Below are 22,677 nucleotides of genomic sequence, written 5' to 3'. Positions count from 1 at the left end.
TTTCAGTACTTTGCCACGACTTTGCCACAACTTTGCAGTACTTTGCCACCCTTTTCAGTACTTTGCAACTGCTTTTCACTACTTTGCCACTAATTGTCAGCACTTTGCCACAACTTTTCAGTACTTTGCCACACTTTCCAGCACTTTGCCACTACTTTTCTATACTTTGCCACACTTTTCAGTACTTTGCCACTACTTTTCAGCATTTTGACAAAACTTTTCAGTACTTTGCCACACTTTTCAGTACTTTGCCACGACTTTGCCACAACTTGTCAGTACTTTGCCATTGCTTTTCAGTACTTTGCCACTATTTTTCAGCACTTTGCCACAACTTTTCAGTACTTTGCCACACTTTTCAGCTCTTTGCCACAACTTTTCTGTAATTTGCCACACTTTTCAGTACTTTGCCACGACTTTGCCACAACTTTGCAGTACTTTGCCAACCTTTTCAGTACTTTGCCACTAATTGTCAGCACTTTGCCACAGCTTTTCAGTACTTCGCCACACTTTTCAGCACTTTGCCACAACTTTTCTGTAATTTGCCACACTTTTCAGTACTTTGCCACGACTTTGCCACAACTTTGCAGTACTTTGCCACCCTTTTCAGTACTTTGCAACTGCTTTTCACTACTTTGCTACTAATTGTCAGCACTTTGCCACAACTTTTCAGCACTTTGCCACACTTTTCAGCACTTTGCCACTACTTTTCAGTACTTTGCCACTACTTTTCAGCACTTCGCCACTACTTTTCAGCACTTCGCCACAACTTTTCATTACTTTGCCACAACTTTTCTGTGCTTTGCCACACTTTTCAGTACTTTGCCACTGCTTTTCAGTACTTTGCCACTACTTTTCAGCACTTTGCCACAACTTTTTAGTAATTTGCCACACTTTTCAGCACTTTGCCACTACTTTTCAGTACTTTGCCACTACTTTTCAGCACTTTGCCACAACTTTTCAGTACTTTGCCACACTTTTCAGTACTTTGCCTCTACTTTTCAGCACTTTGCCACAACTTTTCAGTACTTTGCCTCACTTTTCAGTATTTTGCCACGACTTTGCCACAACTTTTCAGTACTTTGCCACACTTTTCAGTACTTTGCCACATCTTTTCAGTACTTTGCCACATCTTTTCAGCACTTTGCCTCATCTTTTCAGTACTTTGCCACACTTTTCAGCACTTTGCCACTACTTTTCAGTACTTTGCCACTACTTTTCAGCACTTCGCCACTACTTTTCAGCACTTCGCCACAACTTTTCAGTACTTTGCCACAACTTTTCTGTGCTTAGCCACACTTTTCAGTACTTTGCCACTGCTTTTCAGTACTTTGCCACTACTTTCAGCACTTTGTCACAACTTTTTAGTAATTTGCCATACTTTTCAGCACTTTGCCACTACTTTTCAGTACTTTGCCACTACTTTTCAGCACTTTGCCACAACTTTTCAGTACTTTGCCACACTTTTCAGTACTTTGCCTCTACTTTTCAGCACTTTGCCACAACTTTTCAGTACTTTGCCTCACTTTTCAGTATTTTGCCACGACTTTGCCACAACTTTTCAGTACTTTGCCACACTTTTCACTACTTTGCCACTGCTTTTCAGTACTTTGCCACATCTTTTCAGCACTTTGCCTCATCTTTTCAGTACTTTGCCACACTTTTCAGCACTTTGCCACTACTTTTCAGTACTTTGCCACTACTTTTCAGCACTTCGCCACAACTTTTCAGTACTTTGCCACACTTTTTAGTACTTTGCCAAGGCTTTTCAGCACTTTGCCCCAACTTTTCAGTACTTTGCCACACTTTTCATTACTTTGCCACTACTTTTCAGCATTTTGACAAAACTTTTCAGTACTTTGCCACACTTTTCAGTACTTTGCCACTGCTTTTCAGTACTTTGCCACTATTTTTCAGCACTTTGCCACAACTTTTCAGCACTTTGCCACAACTTTTCAGTACTTTGCCACACTTTTCAGCACTTTGCCACTACCTTTCAGTACTTTGCCACTACTTTTCAGAACTTTGCCACAACTTTTCAGTACTTTGCCACACTATTCAGTACTTTGCCACGACATTGCCACAACTTTTCAGTACTTTGCCACACTTTCCAGTACTTTTCCACGACTTTGCCACACTTTCCAGCACTTTGCCACAACATTTCAATACTTTGCCACGACTTTGCCACAACTTTGCAACGCTTTGCCACCCTTTTCAGTTCTTTGCAACTGCTTTTCAGTACTTTGCCACTAATTTTCAGCACTTTGCCACAGCTTTTCAGTACTTTGCCACACTTTTCAGCACTTTGCCACAACTTTTCTGTAATTTGCCACACTTCTCAGTACTTTGCCACGACTTTGCCACAACTTTGCAGTACTTTGCCACCCTTTTCAGTACTTTGCAACTGCTTTTCACTACTTTGCCACTAATTGTCAGCACTTTGCCACAACTTTTCAGTTCTTTGCCACACTTTCCAGCACTTTGCCACTACTTTTCTATACTTTGCCACACTTTTCAGTACTTTGCCACTACTTTTCAGCATTTTGACAAAACTTTTCAGTACTTTGCCACACTTTTCAGTACTTTGCCACGACTTTGCCACAACTTTTCAGTACTTTGCCACTGCTTTTCAGTACTTTGCCACTATTTTTCAGCTCTTTGCCACAACTTTTCAGTACTTTGCCTCACTTTTCAGTATTTTGCCACGACTTTGCCACAACTTTTCAGTACTTTGCCACACTTTTCAGTACTTTGCCACTGCTTTTCAGTACTTTGCCACATCTTTTCAGCACTTTGCCTCATCTTTTCAGTACTTTGCCACACTTTTCAGCACTTTGCCACTACTTTTCAGTACTTTGCCACTACTTTTCAGCACTTCGCCACTACTTTTCAGCACTTCGCCACAAATTTTCAGTACTTTGCCACAACTTTTCTGTGCTTTGCCACACTTTTCAGTACTTTGCCACTGCTTTTCAGTACTTTGCCACTACTTTTCAGGACTTTGCCACAACTTTTTAGTAATTTGCCACACTTTTCAGCACTTTGCCACTACTTTTCAGTACTTTGCCACTACTTTTCAGCACTTTGCCACAACTTTTCAGTACTTTGCCACACTTTTCAGTACTTTGCCTCTACTTTTCAGCACTTTGCCACAACTTTTCAGTACTTTGCCTCACTTTTCAGTATTTTGCCACTGCTTTTCAGTACTTTGCCACATCTTTTCAGCACTTTGCCTCATCTTTTCAGTACTTTGCCACACTTTTCAGCACTTTGCCACTACTTTTCAGTACTTTGCCACTACTTTTCAGCACTTCGCCACAACTTTTCAGTACTTTGCCACACTTTTTAGTACTTTGCCAAGGCTTTTCAGCACTTTGCCACAACTTTTCAGTACTTTGCCACACTTTTCAGTACTTTGCCACTACTTTTCAGCATTTTGACAAAACATTTCAGTACTTTGCCACACTTTTCAGTACTTTGCCACTGCTTTTCAGTACTTTGCCACTATTTTTCAGCACTTTGCCACTACTTTTCAGAACTTTGCCACAACTTTTCAGTACTTTGCCACACTTTTCAGTACTTTTGCCACTACTTTTCAGCACTTCGCCACTACTTTTCAGCACTTCGCCACAACTTTTCAGTACTTTGCCACAACTTTTCTGTGCTTTGCCACACTTTTCAGTGCTTTGCCACTGCTTTTCAGTACTTTGCCACTACTTTTCAGCACTTTGCCACAACTTTTTAGTAATTTGCCACACTTTTCAGCACTTTGCCACTACTTTTCAGTACTTTGCCACTACTTTTCAGCACTTTGCCACAACTTTTCAGTACTTTGCCACACTTTTCAGTACTTTGCCTCTACTTTTCAGCACTTTGCCACAACTTTTCAGTACTTTGCCTCACTTTTCAGTATTTTGCCACGACTTTGCCAAAACTTTTCAGTACTTTGCCACACTTTTCAGTACTTTGCAACATCTTTTCAGTACTTTGCCACATCTTTTCAGCACTTTGCCTCATCTTTTCAGTACTTTGCCACACTTTTCAGCACTTTGCCACTACTTTTCAGTACTTTGCCACTACTTTTCAGCACTTCGCCACTACTTTTCAGCACTTCGCCACAACTTTTCAGTACTTTGCCACAACTTTTCTGTGCTTTGCCACACTTTTCAGTACTTTGCCACTGCTTTTCAGTACTTTGCCACTACTTTTCAGCACTTTGCCACAACTTTTTAGTAATTTGCCACACTTTTCAGCACTTTGCCACTACTTTTCAGTACTTTGCCACTACTTTTCAGCACTTTGCCACAACTTTTCAGTACTTTGCCACACTTTTCAGTACTTTGCCTCTACTTTTCAGCACTTTGCCACAACTTTTCAGTACTTTGCTTCACTTTTCAGTATTTTGCCACGACTTTGCCACAACTGTTCAGTACTTTGCCACACTTTTCACTACTTTGCCACTGCTTTTCAGTACTTTGCCACATCTTTTCAGCACTTTGCCTCATCTTTTCAGTACTTTGCCACACTTTTCAGCACTTTGCCACTACTTTTCAGTACTTTGCCACTACTTTTCAGCACTTCGCCACAACTTTTTAGTACTTTGCCACACTTTTTAGTACTATGCCAAGGCTTTTCATCACTTTGCCACAACTGTTCAGTACTTTGCTACACTTTTCATTACTTTGCCACTACTTTTCAGCATTTTGACAAAACTTTTCAGTACTTTGCCACACTTTTCAGTACTTTGCCACTGCTTTTCAGTACTTTGCCACTATTTTTCAGCACTTTGCCACAACTTTTCAGCACTTTGCCACAACTTTCAGTACTTTGCCACACTTTTCAGCACTTTGCCACTACCTTTCAGTACTTTGCCACTACTTTTCAGAACTTTGCCACAACTTTTCAGTACTTTGCCACACTATTCAGTACTTTGCCACGACATTGCCACAACTTTTCAGTACTTTGCCACACTTTCCAGTACTTTTCCACGACTTTGCCACAACTTTTCAGTACTTTGCCACACTTTCCAGCACTTTGCCACAACATTTCAATACTTTGCCACGACTTTGCCACAACTTTGCAACACTTTGCCACCCTTTTCAGTTCTTTGCAACTGCTTTTCAGTACTTTGCCACTAATTTTCAGCACTTTGCCACAGCTTTTCAGTACTTTGCCACACTTTTCAGCACTTTGCCACAACATTTCTGTAATTTGCCACACTTCTCAGTACTTTGCCACGACTTTGCCACAACTTTGCAGTACTTTGCCACCCTTTTCAGTACTTTGCAACTGCTTTTCACTACTTTGCCACTAATTGTCAGCACTTTGCCACAACTTTTCAGTTCTTTGCCACACTTTCCAGCACTTTGCCACTACTTTTCTATACTTTGCCACACTTTTCAGTACTTTGCCACTACTTTTCAGTATTTTGACAACACTTTTCAGTACTTTGCCACACTTTTCAGTACTTTGCCACGACTTTGCCACAACTTTTCAGTACTTTGCCACTGCTTTTCAGTACTTTGCCACTATTTTTCAGCTCTTTGCCACAACTTTTCAGTACTTTGCCTCACTTTTCAGTATTTTGCCACGACTTTGCCACAACTTTTCAGTACTTTGCCACACTTTTCAGTACTTTGCCACTGCTTTTCAGTACTTTGCCACATCTTTTCAGCACTTTGCCTCATCTTTTCAGTACTTTGCCACACTTTTCAGCACTTTGCCACTACTTTTCAGTACTTTGCCACCACTTTTCAGCACTTCGCCACAACTTTTCAGTACTTTGCCACACTTTTTAGTACTTTGCCAAGGCTTTTCAGCACTTTGCCACAACTTTTCAGTACTTTGCCACACTTTTCAGTACTTTGCCACTACTTTTCAGCATTTTGACAAAACATTTCAGTACTTTGCCACACTTTTCAGTACTTTGCCACTGCTTTTCAGTACTTTGCCACTATTTTTCAGCACTTTGCCACTACTTTTCAGAACTTTGCCACAACTTTTCAGTACTTTGCCACACTTTTCAGTACTTTGCCACGACATTGCCACAACTTTTCAGTACTTTGCCACACTTTTCAGAACTTTTCCACGACTTTGCCACAACTTTTCAGTACTTTGCCACACTTTCCAGCACTTTGCCACAACATTTCAATACTTTGCCACGACTTTGCCACAACTTTGCAACACTTTGCCACCCTTTTCAGTTCTTTGCAACTGCTTTTTCAGTACTTTGCCACTAATTTTCAGCACTTTGCCACAGCTTTTCAGTACTTTGCCACACTTTTCAGCACTTTGCCACAACTTTTCTGTAATTTGCCACACTTCTCAGTACTTTGCCACGACTTTGCCACAACTTTGCAGTACTTTGCCACCCTTTTCAGTACTTTGCAACTGCTTTTCACTACTTTGCCACTAATTGTCAGCACTTTGCCACAACTTTTCAGTTCTTTGCCACACTTTCCAGCACTTTGCCACTACTTTTCTATACTTTGCCACACTTTTCAGTACTTTGCCACTACTTTTCAGCATTTTGACAAAACTTTTCAGTACTTTGCCACACTTTTCAGTACTTTGCCACGACTTTGCCACAACTTTTCAGTACTTTGCCACTGCTTTTCAGTACTTTGCCACTATTTTTCAGCTCTTTGCCACAACTTTTCAGTACTTTGCCACACTTTTCAGCACTTTGCCACAACTTTTCTGTAATTTGCCACACTTTTCAGTACTTTGCCACGACTTTGCCACAACTTTGCAGTACTTTGCCAACCTTTTCAGTACTTTGCCACTAATTGTCAGCTCTTTGCCACAACTTTTCAGTACTTTGCCACACTTTTCAGCACTTTACCACTACTTTTCAGTACTTTGCCACTACTTTTCAGCTCTTTGCCACGAATTTGCCACAACTTTTCAGTACTTTGCCACACTTTTCAGTACTTTGTCACTACTTTTCAGCACTTTGTCACAACTTTTCTGTACTTTGCCACGCTTTTCAGTACTTTGCCACAACTTTTCAGTACTTTGCCACACTTTTCAGTACTTTGCCACGACTTTGCCACAACTTTTCAGTACTTTTCCACACTTTTCAGTACTTTGCCACTGATTTTCAGTACTTTGCCAAAACTTTTCAGCACTTTGCCACAACTTTTCAGTACTTTGCCACACTTTTTCAGTACTTTGCCACTACTTTTCAGCACTTCGCCACCGCCTTTCAGTACTATGCCACAACTTTTCAGTACTTTGCCACTACTTTTCAGCACTTTGCCACAACTTTTCAGTACTTTGCCACACTTTTCAACACTTTGCCACTACTTTTCAGTACTTTGCCACTACTTATCAGCACTTTGCCACAACTTTTCAGTACTTTGCCACAATTTTAAGTACTTTGCCACGACTTTGCCACAACTTTTCAGTACTTTGCCACGACTTTGTCACAACTTTTCACTACTTGGCCACACTTTTCAGGACTTTGCCACTGCTTTTCAGTACATTACCACTACCTTTCAGCACTTTGCCACAACTTTTCAGTACTTTGCCACACTTTTCAGTACTTTGCTACGACATTGCCAAAACTTTTGAGTACTTTGCCACACTTTTCAGTACTTTGCCACTAATTTTCAGCACTTTGCCACAACTTTTCAGTACTTTGCCACTACTTTTCATCACTTTGCCACATTTTCCAACACTTTGCCACTGCTTTTCAGTACTTTGCAACTAATTTTCAGCACTTTGCCACAACTTTTCAGTACTTTGCCACACTGTACAGTACTTTGCCACGACTTTGCCACAACTTTTCAGTACTTTGCCACCCTTTTCAGTACTTTGCCACTGCTTCTCAGTACTTTGCCACTACTTTTCAGCACTTGACACAACTTTTCAGTACTTTGCCACACTTTTCAACACTTTGCCACAACTTTTCAGTACTTTGCCACACTTTTCAGCTCTTTGCCACTAGCTTTCAGTACTTTGCCACTACTTTTCAGAACTTTGCCACAACTTTTCAGTACTTTGCCTCACTTTTCAGTATTTTGCCACGACTTTGCCACAACTTTTCAGTACTTTGCCACACTTTTCAGTACTTTGCCACTGCTTTTCAGTACTTTGCCACATCTTTTCAGCACTTTGCCTCATCTTTTCAGTACTTTGCCACACTTTTCAGCACTTTGCCACTACTTTTCAGTACTTTGCCACCACTTTTCAGCACTTCGCCACAACTTTTCAGTACTTTGCCACACTTTTAGTACTTTGCCAAGGCTTTTCAGCACTTTGCCACAACTTTTCAGTACTTTGCCACACTTTTCAGTACTTTGCCACTACTTTTCAGCATTTTGACAAAACATTTCAGTACTTTGCCACACTTTTCAGTACTTTGCCACTGCTTTTCAGTACTTTGCCACTATTTTTCAGCACTTTGCCACTACTTTTCAGAACTTTGCCACAACTTTTCAGTACTTTGCCACACTTTTCAGTACTTTGCCACGACATTGCCACAACTTTTCAGTACTTTGCCACACTTTTCAGAACTTTTCCACGACTTTGCCACAACTTTTCAGTACTTTGCCACACTTTCCAGCACTTTGCCACAACATTTCAATACTTTGCCACGACTTTGCCACAACTTTGCAACACTTTGCCACCCTTTTCAGTTCTTTGCAACTGCTTTTTCAGTACTTTGCCACTAATTTTCAGCACTTTGCCACAGCTTTTCAGTACTTTGCCACACTTTTCAGCACTTTGCCACAACTTTTCTGTAATTTGCCACACTTCTCAGTACTTTGCCACGACTTTGCCACAACTTTGCAGTACTTTGCCACCCTTTTCAGTACTTTGCAACTGCTTTTCACTACTTTGCCACTAATTGTCAGCACTTTGCCACAACTTTTCAGTTCTTTGCCACACTTTCCAGCACTTTGCCACTACTTTTCTATACTTTGCCACACTTTTCAGTACTTTGCCACTACTTTTCAGCATTTTGACAAAACTTTTCAGTACTTTGCCACACTTTTCAGTACTTTGCCACGACTTTGCCACAACTTTTCAGTACTTTGCCACTGCTTTTCAGTACTTTGCCACTATTTTTCAGCTCTTTGCCACAACTTTTCAGTACTTTGCCACACTTTTCAGCACTTTGCCACAACTTTTCTATAATTTGCCACACTTTTCAGTACTTTGCCACGACTTTGCCACAACTTTGCAGTACTTTGCCAACCTTTTCAGTACTTTGCCACTAATTGTCAGCTCTTTGCCACAACTTTTCAGTACTTTGCCACACTTTTCAGCACTTTACCACTACTTTTCAGTACTTTGCCACTACTTTTCAGCTCTTTGCCACGAATTTGCCACAACTTTTCAGTACTTTGCCACACTTTTCAGTACTTTGTCACTACTTTTCAGCACTTTGTCACAACTTTTCTGTACTTTGCCATGCTTTTCAGTACTTTGCCACAACTTTTCAGTACTTTGCCACACTTTTCAGTACTTTGCCACGACTTTGCCACAACTTTTCAGTACTTTTCCACACTTTTCAGTACTTTGCCACTGATTTTCAGTACTTTGCCAAAACTTTTCAGCACTTTGCCACAACTTTTCAGTACTTTGCCACACTTTTTCAGTACTTTGCCACTACTTTTCAGCACTTCGCCACCGCCTTTCAGTACTATGCCACAACTTTTCAGTACTTTGCCACTACTTTTCAGCACTTTGCCACAACTTTTCAGTACTTTGCCACACTTTTCAACACTTTGCCACTACTTTTCAGTACTTTGCCACTACTTATCAGCACTTTGCCACAACTTTTCAGTACTTTGCCACAATTTTAAGTACTTTGCCACGACTTTGCCACAACTTTTCAGTACTTTGCCACGACTTTGTCACAACTTTTCACTACTTGGCCACACTTTTCAGGACTTTGCCACTGCTTTTCAGTACATTACCACTACCTTTCAGCACTTTGCCACAACTTTTCAGTACTTTGCCACACTTTTCAGTACTTTGCTACGACATTGCCAAAACTTTTGAGTACTTTGCCACACTTTTCAGTACTTTGCCACTAATTTTCAGCACTTTGCCACAACTTTTCAGTACTTTGCCACTACTTTTCATCACTTTGCCACATTTTCCAACACTTTGCCACTGCTTTTCAGTACTTTGCAACTAATTTTCAGCACTTTGCCACAACTTTTCAGTACTTTGCCACACTGTACAGTACTTTGCCACGACTTTGCCACAACTTTTCAGTACTTTGCCACCCTTTTCAGTACTTTGCCACTGCTTCTCAGTACTTTGCCACTACTTTTCAGCACTTGACACAACTTTTCAGTACTTTGCCACACTTTTCAACACTTTGCCACAACTTTTCAGTACTTTGCCACACTTTTCAGCTCTTTGCCACTAGCTTTCAGTACTTTGCCACTACTTTTCAGAACTTTGCCACAACTTTTCAGTACTTTGCCACACTTTTCAGTACTTTGCCACGACATTGCCACAACTTTTCAGTACTTTGCCACACTTTTCAGTACTTTGCCACGACTTTGCCACAACTTTTCAGTACTTTGCCACTGCTTTTCAGTACTTTGCCACTATTTTTCAGCTCTTTGCCACAACTTTTCAGTACTTTGCCACACTTTTCAGCACTTTGCCACAACTTTTCTGTAATTTGCCACACTTTTCAGTACTTTGCCACGACTTTGCCACAACTTTGCAGTACTTTGCCAACCTTTTCAGTACTTTGCCACTAATTGTCAGCACTTTGCCACAACTTTTCAGTACTTTGCCACACTTTTCAGCACTTTGCCACTACTTTTCAGTACTTTGTCACTACTTTTCAGCACTTTGTCACAACTTTTCTGTACTTTGCCACGCTTTTCAGTACTTTGCCACAACTTTTCAGTACTTTGCCACACTTTTCAGTACTTTGCCACGACTTTGCCACAACTTTTCAGTACTTTTCCACACTTTTCAGTACTTTGCCACTGATTTTCAGTACTTTGCCAACACTTTTCAGCACTTTGCCACCGCCTTTCATTACTATGCCACAACTTTTCAGTACTTTGCCACAACTTTTCAGTACTTTGACACACTTTTCAACACTTTGCCACTACTTTTCAGTACTTTGCCACTACTTATCAGCACTTTGCCACAACTTTTCAGTACTTTGCCACAATTTTAAGTACATTGCCACGACTTTGCCACAACTTTTCAGTACTTTGCCACGACTTTGTCACAACTTTTCAGTACTTGGCCACACTTTTCAGGACTTTGCCACTGCTTTTCAGTACATTACCACTACCTTTCAGCACTTTGCCACAACTTTTCAGTACTTTGCCACACTTTTCAGTACTTTGCTACGACATTGCCAAAACTTTTGAGTACTTTGCCACACTTTTCAGTACTTTGCCACTAATTTTCAGCACTTTGCCACAACTTTTCAGTACTTTGCCACTACTTTTCATCACTTTGCCACGACTTTGCCACAACTTTTCAGTACTTTGCCACCCTTTTCAGTACTTTGCCACTGCTTCTCAGTACTTTGCCACTACTTTTCAGCACTTGACACAACTTTTCAGTACTTTGCCACACTTTTCAACACTTTGCCACAACTTTTCAGTACTTTGCCACACTTTTCAGCACTTTGCCACTACCTTTCAGTACTTTGCCACTACTTTTCAGAACTTTGCCACAACTTTTCAGCACTTTGCCACACTTTTCAGTACTTTGCCACGACATTGCCACAACTTTTCAGTACTTTGCCACACTTTTCAGTACGTTTCCACGACTTTGCCACAACTTTTCAGTACTTTGCCACACTTTTCAGGACTTTGCCACTGCTTTTCAGTACATTACCACTACCTTTCAGCACTTTGCCACAACTTTTCAGTACTTTGCCACACTTTTCAGTACTTTGCTACGACATTGCCAAAACTTTTGAGTACTTTGCCACACTTTTCAGTACTTTGCCACTAATTTTCAGCACTTTGCCACAACTTTTCAGTACTTTGCCACTACTTTTCATCACTTTGCCTCATTTTCCAACACTTTGCCACTGCTTTTCAGTACGTTGCAACTAATTTTCAGCACTTTGCCACAACTTTTCAGTACTTTGCCACACTGTACGTACTTTGCCACGACTTTGCCACAACTTTTCAGTACTTTGCCACCCTTTTCAGTACTTTGCCACTGCTTCTCAGTTCTTTGCCACTACTTTTCAGCACTTGACACAACTTTTCAGTACTTTGCCACACTTTTCAACACTTTGCCACAACTTTTCAGTACTTTGCCACACTTTTCAGCTCTTTGCCACTAGCTTTCAGTACTTTGCCACTACTTTTCAGAACTTTGCCACGACATTGCCACAACTTTTCAGTACTTTGCCACACTTTTCAGTACTTTGCCACGACTTTGCCACAACTTTTCAGTACTTTGCCACTGCTTTTCAGTACTTTGCCACTATTTTTCAGCTCTTTGCCACAACTTTTCAGTACTTTGCCACACTTTTCAGCACTTTGCCACAACTTTTCTGTAATTTGCCACACTTTTCAGTACTTTGCCACGACTTTGCCACAACTTTGCAGTACTTTGACACCCTTTTCAGTACTTTGCCACTAATTGTCAGCACTTTGCCACAACTTTTCAGTACTTTGCCACACTTTTCAGCACTTTGCCACTACTTTTCAGTACTTTGCCACTACTTTTCAGCTCTTTGCCACGAATTTGCCACAACTTTTCAGTACTTTGCCACACTTTTCAGTACTTTGTCACTACTTTTCAGCACTTTGTCACAACTTTTCTGTACTTTGCCACGCTTTTCAGTACTTTGCCACAACTTTTCAGTACTTTGCCACACTTTTCAGTACTTTGCCACGACTTTGCCACAACTTGTCAGTACTTTTCCACACTTTTCAGTACTTTGCCACTGATTTTCAGTACTTTGCCAAAACTTTTCAGCACTTTGCCACAACTTTTCAGTACTTTGCCACACTTTTTCAGTACTTTGCCACTACTTTTCAGCACTTCGCCACCGCCTTTCATTACTATGCCACAACTTTTCAGTACTTTGCCACTACTTTTCAGCACTTTGCCACAACTTTTCAGTACTTTGCCACACTTTTCAACACTTTGCCACTACTTTTCAGTACTTTGCCACTACTTATCAGCACTTTGCCACAACTTTTCAGTACTTTGCCACAATTTTAAGTACTTTGCCACGACTTTCCCACAACTTTTCAGTACTTTGCCATGACTTTGTCACAACTTTTCAGTACTTGGCCACACTTTTCAGGACTTTGCCACTGCATTTCAGTACATTACCACTACCTTTCAGCACTTTGCCACAACTTTTCAGTACTTTGCCACACTTTTCAGTACTTTGCTACGACATTGCCAAAACTTTTGAGTACTTTGCCACACTTTTCAGTACTTTGCCACTACTTTTCAGTACTTTGCCACTACTTTTCATCACTTTGCCACATTTTCCAACACTTTGCCACTGCTTTTCAGTACTTTGCAACTAATTTTCAGCACTTTGCCACAACTTTCCAGTACTTTGCCACACTGTACAGTACTTTGCCACGACTTTGCCACAAATTTTCAGTACTTTGCCACCCTTTTCAGTACTTTGCCACTGCTTCTCAGTACTTTGCCTCTACTTTTCAGCACTTGACATAACTTTTCAGTACTTTGCCACGACTTTGTCACAACTTTTCAGTACTTGGCCACACTTTTCAACACTTTGCCACAACTTTTCAGTACTTTGCCACACTTTTCAGCACTTTGCCACTACCTTTCAGTACTTTGCCACTACTTTTCAGAACTTTGCCACAACTTTTCAGTACTTTGCCACTCTTTTCAGTACTTTGCCACGACATTGCCATAACTTTTCAGTACTTTGCCACACTTTTCAGTACTTTTCCACGACTTTGCCACAACTTTTCAGTACTTTGCCACACTTTCCTGCACTTTGCCACAACATTTCAATACTTTGCCACGACTTTGCCACAACTTTGCAACACTTTGCCACCCTTTTCAGTTCTTTGCAACTGCTTTTCAGTACTTTGCCACTAATTTTCAGCACTTTGCCACAGCTTTTCAGTACTTTGCCACACTTTTCAGCACTTTGCCACAACTTTTCTGTAATTTGCCACACTTCTCAGTACTTTGCCACGACTTTGCCACAACTTTGCAGTACTTTGCCACCCTTTTCAGTACTTTGCAACTGCTTTTCACTACTTTGCCACTAATTGTCAGCACTTTGCCACAACTTTTCAGTTCTTTGCCACACTTTCCAGCACTTTGCCACTACTTTTCTATACTTTGCCACACTTTTCAGTACTTTGCCACTACTTTTCAGCATTTTGACAAAACTTTTCAGTACTTTGCCACACTTTTCAGTACTTTGCCACGACTTTGCCACAACTTTGCAGTACTTTGCCAAACTTTTCAGTACTTTGCCACTAATTGTCAGCACTTTGCCACAACTTTTCAGTACTTTGCCACACTTTTCAGCACTTTGCCACTACTTTTCAGTACTTTGCCACTACTTTTCAGCACTTTGTCACAACTATTCTGTACTTTGCCACGCTTTTCAGTACTTTGCCACAACTTTTCAGTACTTTGCCACACTTTTCAGTACTTTGCCACGACTTTGCCACAACTTTTCAGTACTTTTCCACACTTTTCAGTTCTTTGCCACTGATTTTCAGTACTTTGCCAAAACTTTTCAGCACTTTGCCACAACTTTTCAGTACTTTGCCACACTTTTTCAGTACTTTGCCACTACTTTTCAGCACTTCGCCACCGCCTTTCAGTACTATGCCACAACTTTTCAGTACTTTGCCACTACTTTTCAGCACTTTGCCACAACTTTTCAGTACTTTGCACACTTTTCAACACTTTGCCACTACTTTTCAGTACTTTGCCACTACTTATCAGCACTTTGCCACAACTTTTCAGTACTTTGCCACAATTTTAAGTACGTTGCCACGACTTTGCCACAACTTTTCAGTACTTTGCCACGACTTTGTCACAACTTTTCAGTACTTGGCCACACTTTTCAGGACTTTGCCACTGCTTTTCAGTACATTACCACTACCTTTCAGCACTTTGCCACAACTTTTCAGTACTTTGGCCACACTTTTCAGTACTTTGCTACGACATTGCCAAAACTTTTGAGTACTTTGCCACACTTTTCAGTACTTTGCCACTAATTTTCAGCACTTTGCCACAACTTTTCAGTACTTTGCCACTACTTTTCATCACTTTGCCACATTTTCCAACACTTTGCCACTGCTTTTCAGTACTTTGCAACTAATTTTCAGCACTTTGCCACAACTTTTCAGTACTTTGCCACACTGTACAGTACTTTGCCACGACTTTGCCACAACTTTTCAGTACTTTGCCACCCTTTTCAGTACTTTGCCACTGCTTCTCAGTACTTTGCCACTACTTTTCAGCACTTGACACAACTTTTCAGTACTTTGCCACACTTTTCAACACTTTGCCACTACTTTTCAGTACTTTGCCATTACCAGTTCTCGTCCGATCGCTGAAGTTAAGCTGCATCGGGCGTGGTTAGTACTTGCATGCGAGACCGGCTGGGAATACCACGTGCATTAGGCTCATCAACATTTTTATTCCACCGTACATTCTAACTTTTTCCCGGGATTTTTTGCCTAGCCGAAGTATTAAATTACATCAAATTCCGACGAATATTCAGCCTACTGACAAACCATTGCAGAATACACCAGTTCTCGTCCAATCACTGAAGTTAAGCTGCATTGGGCGTGGTTAGTACTTACATTGGAGACCGGCTGGGAACACCACGTGCAGTAGGCTCATCAACATTTTTATTCCACATTACATACAATCTTTTTCCCATGATTTTTTGCCTAGCCGTAGCATTAAATGACATCCACTTCCGAAGTGTATTCAGCCTACTGCCAAACCATTGCAGAATACATCAGTTCTCGTTTGATCATTGAAGTTAAGCTCACCGGACGTGGTTAGTACTTGCATGGGAAACCAGCTGATGATACCACGTGCAGTAGGCTCATCAACATTTTTATTTCACTGTACATACTAACTTTTTCCCATGATTTTTTGCATAGCCGAAGCATTAAATGTCATCCAATTCCGACGAATTTTCAGCCTACTGACAAACCAATGCAGAATACACCAGTTCTCGTCCGATCACTGAAGTTAATCTCACCGGACGTGGTTAGTACTTGCATGGGAGACCAGCTGAGAATACAACGTGCAGTAGGCTCATCAACATTTTTATTCCACATTACATACTAACTTTTTCCCATGATTTTTGCCTAACCGTATTATTAAATGACATCCAATTCTGACGAATATTCAGCCTAGTGCCAAACCATTGCAGAATACACCAGTTCTCGTCCGATCACTGAAGTGGTTAGTACTTGCATGGGAGACCGGCTGGGAATACCATGTACAGCAGGATCATTAACATTTTTATTCTACTGTACATTCTAACTTTTTCCAGGGATTTTTTGCCTAGCCGAAGCATTAAATATCATCCAATTCCGACGAGTTTTTAGCCTACTGCCAACCCATTGCAGAATACACCAGCTCTCTTCCGATCACTGAAGTAAAGCCCACCGGACGTGGTTAGTACTTGCATGGGAGACCGGCTGAGAATACCACATTCAGTAGGCTCATCAACATTTGTATTCTACCATACATACTATTTTTTTCGCGGGATTTTTTGTCTAGCCGAAGCATTAAACGACATCCAATTCCAACGAATATTCAGCCTACTGCCAACCCATTGCAGAATACACCAATTCTCTTCCGATCACTGAAGATAAGTTGCATCGGGCGTGGTTAGTACTTGCATGGGAGACCGGCTGGGAATACCACAGTCAGTAGGCTCATCAACATTTTTATTCCACATTATATACTAACTTTTTCCCATGATTTTTTGCCTAGACGAACCATTAAATGACATACAATTCGAACGAATATTCAGGCTACTGCCAAACCATTGCAGAATACACCAGTTCTCGTCCGATCGCTGAAGTTAAGCTGCATCGGGCGTGGTTAGTACTTGCATGCGAGACCGGCTGGGAATACCACGAGCATTAGGCTCATCAACATTTTTATTCCACCGTACATTGTAACTTTATCCCGGGATTTTTTACCTAGCCGAAGTATTAAATTACATCAAATTCCGACGAACATTCAGCCTACTGACAAACCATTGCAGAATACATCAGTTCTCGTCCGATCACTGAATTTAAGCTCCATCGGGCGTGGTTAGTACATGCACGGGAGACCGACTGGGAATACAACGTGCAGTAGGCTCATCAACATTTTTATTCCACATTACATACTAACTTTTTCCCATGATTTTTTGCTTAGACGAAGCATTAAATTACATACAATTCGGACGAATATTCAGCCTACGGCCAAACCATTGCAGAATACACCAGTTCTCGTCCAATCACTGAAGTTAAGCTGCAGCGGGCGTGGTCAGTACTTGCATGGGAGACCGGCTGGGAATAGCACGTGCATTAGGCTCATCAACATTTTTATTCCACCGTACATACTAACTTTTTCCCGGGATTTTTTTTTCAGTACTTTGCCACACTTTTCAGCACTTTGCCACTACTTTTCAGTACTTTGCCACTACTTTTCAGCACTTCGCCACAACTTTTCAGTACTTTGCCACACTTTTCAGTACTTTGTCAAGGCTTTTCAGCACTTTGCGACAACTTTTCAGTACTTTGCCACACTTTTCAGTACTTTGCCACTACTTTTCAGCATTTTGAAAAAACTTTTCAGTACTTTGCCACACTTTTCATTACTTTGCCACGACTTTGCCACAACTTTTCAGTACTTTGCCACACTTTTCAGTACTTTGCAACTGCTTTCAGTACTTTGCCACTAATTGTCAGCACTTTGCCACAACTTTTCAGTTCTTTGCCACACTTTCCAGTACTTTGCCACTACTTTTCTATACTTTGCCACACTTTTCAGTACTTTGCCACTACTTTTCAGCATTTTGACAAAACTTTTCAGTACTTTGCCACACTTTTCAGTACTTTGCCACGACTTTGCCACAACATTTCAGTACTGTGCCACTGCTTTTCAGTACTTTGCCACTATTTTTCAGCTCTTTGCCACAACTTTTCAGTACTTTGCCACACTTTTCAGCACTTTGCCACAACTTTTCTGTAATTTGCCACACTTTTCAGTACTTTGCCACGACTTTGCCACAACTTTGCTGTACTTTGCCAACCTTTTCAGTACTTTGCCACTAATTGTCAGCACTTTGCCACAACTTTTCATTACTTTGCCACACTTTTCAGCACTTTGCCACTACTTTTCAGTACTTTGCCACTACTTTTCAGCTCTTTGCCACGAATTTGCCACAACTTTTCAGTACTTTGCCACACTTTTCAGTACTTTGTCACTACTTTTCAGCACTTTGTCACAACTTTTCTGTACTTTGCCACGCTTTTCAGTACTTTGCCACAACTTTTCAGTACTTTGCCACACTTTTCAGTACTTTGCCACGACTTTGCCACAACTTTTCAGTACTTTTCCACACTTTTCAGTACTTTGCCACTGATTTTCAGTACTTTGCCAAAACTTTTCAGCACTTTGCCACAACTTGTCAGTACTTTGCCACACTTTTTCAGTACTTTGCCACTACTTTTCAGCACTTCGCCACCGCCTTTCAGTACTATGCCACAACTTTTCAGTACTTTGTCACTACTATTCAGCACTTTGCCACAACTTTTCAGTACTTTGCCACACTTTTCAATACTTTGCCACTACTTTTCAGTACTTTGCCACTACTTATCAGCACTTTGCCACAACTTTTCAGTACTTTGCCACAATTTTAAGTACTTTGCCACAACTTTGCCACAACTTTTCAGTACTTTGCCACGACTTTGTCACAACTTTTCAGTACTTGGCCACACTTTTCAGGACTTTGCCACTGCTTTTCAGTACATTACCACTACCTTTCAGTACTTTGCCACACTTTTCAGTACTTTGCTACGACATTGCCAAAACTTTTGAGTACTTTGCCACACTTTTCAGTACTTTGCCACTAATTTTCAGCACTTTGCCACAACTTTTCAGTACTTTGCCACTACTTTTCAGTACTTTGCCACATTTTCCAACACTTTGCCACTGCTTTTCAGTACTTTGCAACTAATTTTCAGCACTTTGCCACAACTTTTCAGTACTTTGCCACATTGTACAGTACTTTGCCACGACTTTGCCACAACTTTTCAGTACTTTGCCACCCTTTTCAGTACTTTGCCACTGCTTCTCAGTACTTTGCCACTACTTTTCAGCACTTGACACAACTTTTCAGTACTTTGCCACACTTTTCAACACTTTGCCACTACTTTTCAGTACTTTGCCATTACCAGTTCTCGTCCGATCGCTGAAGTTAAGCTGCATCGGGCGTGGTTAGTACTTGCATGCGAGACCGGCTGGGAATACCACGTGCATTAGGCTCATCAACATTTTTATTCCACCGTACATTCTAACTTTTTCCCGGGATTTTTTGCCTAGCCGAAGTATTAAATTACATCAAATTCCGACGAATATTCAGCCTACTGACAAACCATTGCAGAATACACCAGTTCTCGTCCAATCACTGAAGTTAAGCTGCATTGGGCGTGGTTAGTACTTGCATTGGAGACCGGCTGGGCATACCACGTGCATTAGGCTCATCAACATTTTTATTCCACCGTACATTCTAACTTTTTCCCGGGATTTTTTACCTAGCCGTAGCATTAAATGACATCCACTTCCGACGTGTATTCAGCCTACTGCCAAACCATTGCAGAATACATCAGTTCTCGTTTGATCACTGAAGTTAAGCTCACCGGACGTGGTTAGTACTTGCATGGGAAACCGGCTGATGATACCACGTGCAGTAGGCTCATCAACATTTTTATTTCACTGTACATACTAACTTTTTCCCATGATTTTTTGCATAGCCGAAGCATTAAATGTCATCCAATTCCGACGAATGTTCAGCCTACTGACAAACCAATGCAGAATACACCAGTTCTCGTCCGATCACTGAAGTTAATCTCACCGGACGTGGTTAGTACTTGCATGGGAGACCAGCTGAGAATACCACGTGCAGTAGGCTCATCAACATTTCTATTTCACTGTACATACTATCTTTTTTCTATGATTTTTTGCCTAGCCGAAGCATTAAATGACATTCAATTGCGACGAATATTCAGCCTTCTGCCAAACCAATGCAGAATACACCAGTTCTCATCCGATCACTGAAGTTAACCTGCATCGGGCATGGTTAGTACTTGAATGGGAGACCGGTTGGGAATACCACATGTAGTAGGCTCATCAACATTTTTATTCCACATTACATACTAACTTTTTCCCATGATTTTTTGCCTAACCGTATTATTAAATGACATCCAATTCTGACGAATATTCAGCCTAGTGCCAAACCATTGCAGAATACACCAGTTCTCGTCCGATCACTGAAGTGGTTAGTACTTGCATGGGAGACCGGCTGGGAATACCATGTACAGCAGGATCATTAACATTTTTATTCTACTGTACATTCTAACTTTTTCCAGGGATTTTTTGCCTAGCCGAAGCATTAAACAACATCCAATTCCAACGAATATTCAGCCTACTGCCAACCCATTGCAGAATACACCAATTCTCTTCCGATCACTGAAGTTAAGTTGCATCGGGCGTGGTTAGTACTTGCATGGGAGACCGGCTGGGAATACCACATTCAGTAGGCTCATCAACATTTGTATTCTACCATACATACTATTTTTTTCGCGGGATTTTTTGTCTAGCCGAAGCATTAAACAACATCCAATTCCAACGAATATTCAGCCTACTGCCAACCCATTGCAGAATACACCAATTCTCTTCCGATCACTGAAGTTAAGTTGCATCGGGCGTGGTTAGTACTTGCATGGGAGACCGGCTGGGAATACCACAGTCAGTAGGCTCATCAACATTTTTATTCCACATTATATACTAACTTTTTCCCATGATTTTTTGCCTAGACGAAGCATTAAATGACATACAATTCGAACGAATATTCAGCCTACTGCCAAACCATTGCAGAATACACCAGTTCTCGTCCGATCGCTGAAGTTAAGCTGCATCGGGCGTGGTTAGTACTTGCATGCGAGACCGGCTGGGAATACCACGAGCATTAGACTCATCAACATTTTTATTCCACCGTACATTCTAACTTTATCCCGGGATTTTTTACCTAGCCGAAGTATTAAATTACATCAAATTCCGACGAACATTCAGCCTACTGACAAACCATTGCAGAATACATCAGTTCTCGTCCGATCACTGAATTTAAGCTCCATCGGGCGTGGTTAGTACTTGCACGGGAGACCGGCTGGGAATACAACGTGCAGTAGGCTCATCAACATTTTTATTCAACATTACATACTAACTTTTTCCCATGATTTTTTGCTTAGACGAAGCATTAAATTACATACAATTCGGACGAATATTCAGCCTACGGCCAAACCATTGCAGAATACACCAGTTCTCGTCCAATCACTGAAGTTAAGCTGCAGCGGGCGTGGTCAGTACTTGCATGGGAGACCGGCTGGGAATAGCACGTGCATTAGGCTCATCAACATTTTTATTCCACCGTACATATTAACTTTTTCCCGGGATTTTTTTTCAGTACTTTGCCACACTTTTCAGCACTTTGCCACTACTTTTCAGTACTTTGCCACTACTTTTCAGCACTTCGCCACAACTTTTCAGTACTTTGCCACACTTTTCAGTACTTTGCCAAGGCTTTTCAGCACTTTGCGACAACTTTTCAGTACTTTGCCACATTTTCAGTACTTTGCCACTACTTTTCAGCATTTTGAAAAAACTTTTCAGTACTTTGCCACACTTTTCAGTACTTTGCCACGACTTTGCCACAACTTTTCAGTACTTTGCCACACTTTTCAGTACTTTGCCACTGCTTTTCAGTACTTTGCCACTATTTTTCAGCACTTTGCCACAACTTTTCAGTACTTTGCCACACTTTTCAGCACTTTGCCACTACCTTTCAGTACTTTGCCACTACTTTTCAGAACTTTGCCACAACTTTTCAGTACTTTGCCACACTTTTCAGTACTTTGCCACGACATTGCCACAACCTTTCAGTACTTTGCCACAATTTTCAGTACTTTGCCACACTTTTCAGTACTTTTCCACGACTTTGCCACAACTTTTCAGTACTTTGCCACACTTTTCAGCACTTTGCCACAACATTTCAGTACTTTGCCACGACTTTGCCACAACTTTGCAGTACTTTGCCACCCTTTTCAGCACTTTGCCACAACTTTTCTGTGCTTTGCCACACTTTTCAGTACTTTGCCACTGCTTTTCAGTACTTTGCCACAACTTTTCAGCACTTTGCCACAACTTTTTAGTAATTTGCCACACTTTTCAGCACTTTGCCACTACTTTTCCTTACTTTGCCACTACTTTTCAGCACTTTGCCACAACTTTTCAGTACTTTGCCACACTTTTCGGTACTTTGCCTCTACTTTTCAGCACTTTGCCACAACTTGTCAGTACTTTGCCTCACTTTTCAGTATTTTGCCACGACTTTGCCACAACTTTTCAGTACTTTTCCACACTTTTCAGTACTTTGCCACTGATTGTCAGTACTTTGCCACA

General features: G+C 41.0%; 10 pseudogenes; all 10 read left to right on the top strand.

Moving 5' to 3' along the window:
- The first annotated feature begins 15,702 nt into the window (after positions 1 to 15,702).
- LOC146750220 (5S ribosomal RNA) lies at positions 15,703 to 15,822 on the top strand (annotated as a pseudogene).
- Positions 15,823 to 16,133: 311 nt separating this feature from the next.
- Positions 16,134 to 16,252, top strand: LOC146750219 (5S ribosomal RNA; annotated as a pseudogene).
- Positions 16,253 to 16,977: 725 nt separating this feature from the next.
- Positions 16,978 to 17,097, top strand: LOC146750218 (5S ribosomal RNA; annotated as a pseudogene).
- Positions 17,098 to 17,409: 312 nt separating this feature from the next.
- On the top strand, positions 17,410 to 17,529 carry LOC146750217 (5S ribosomal RNA; annotated as a pseudogene).
- A 2,483-nt stretch (positions 17,530 to 20,012) lies between these two features.
- Positions 20,013 to 20,131, top strand: LOC146750216 (5S ribosomal RNA; annotated as a pseudogene).
- Positions 20,132 to 20,227: 96 nt separating this feature from the next.
- On the top strand, positions 20,228 to 20,347 carry LOC146750215 (5S ribosomal RNA; annotated as a pseudogene).
- A 295-nt stretch (positions 20,348 to 20,642) lies between these two features.
- On the top strand, positions 20,643 to 20,762 carry LOC146750214 (5S ribosomal RNA; annotated as a pseudogene).
- A 312-nt stretch (positions 20,763 to 21,074) lies between these two features.
- On the top strand, positions 21,075 to 21,194 carry LOC146750213 (5S ribosomal RNA; annotated as a pseudogene).
- Positions 21,195 to 21,290: 96 nt separating this feature from the next.
- Positions 21,291 to 21,410, top strand: LOC146750212 (5S ribosomal RNA; annotated as a pseudogene).
- Positions 21,411 to 21,506: 96 nt separating this feature from the next.
- LOC146750211 (5S ribosomal RNA) lies at positions 21,507 to 21,626 on the top strand (annotated as a pseudogene).
- The last annotated feature ends 1,051 nt before the right edge of the window (positions 21,627 to 22,677 follow it).

The sequence above is a fragment of the Saccoglossus kowalevskii genome, chromosome 2 (genome assembly GCF_978046115.1).
Source record: "Saccoglossus kowalevskii chromosome 2, keSacKowa6.1, whole genome shotgun sequence".
Lineage (NCBI taxonomy): Eukaryota > Metazoa > Hemichordata > Enteropneusta > Harrimaniidae > Saccoglossus > Saccoglossus kowalevskii.
Note: the sequence above shows the minus strand (reverse complement) of the source record. Positions and strands in the feature narration are given on the sequence as shown.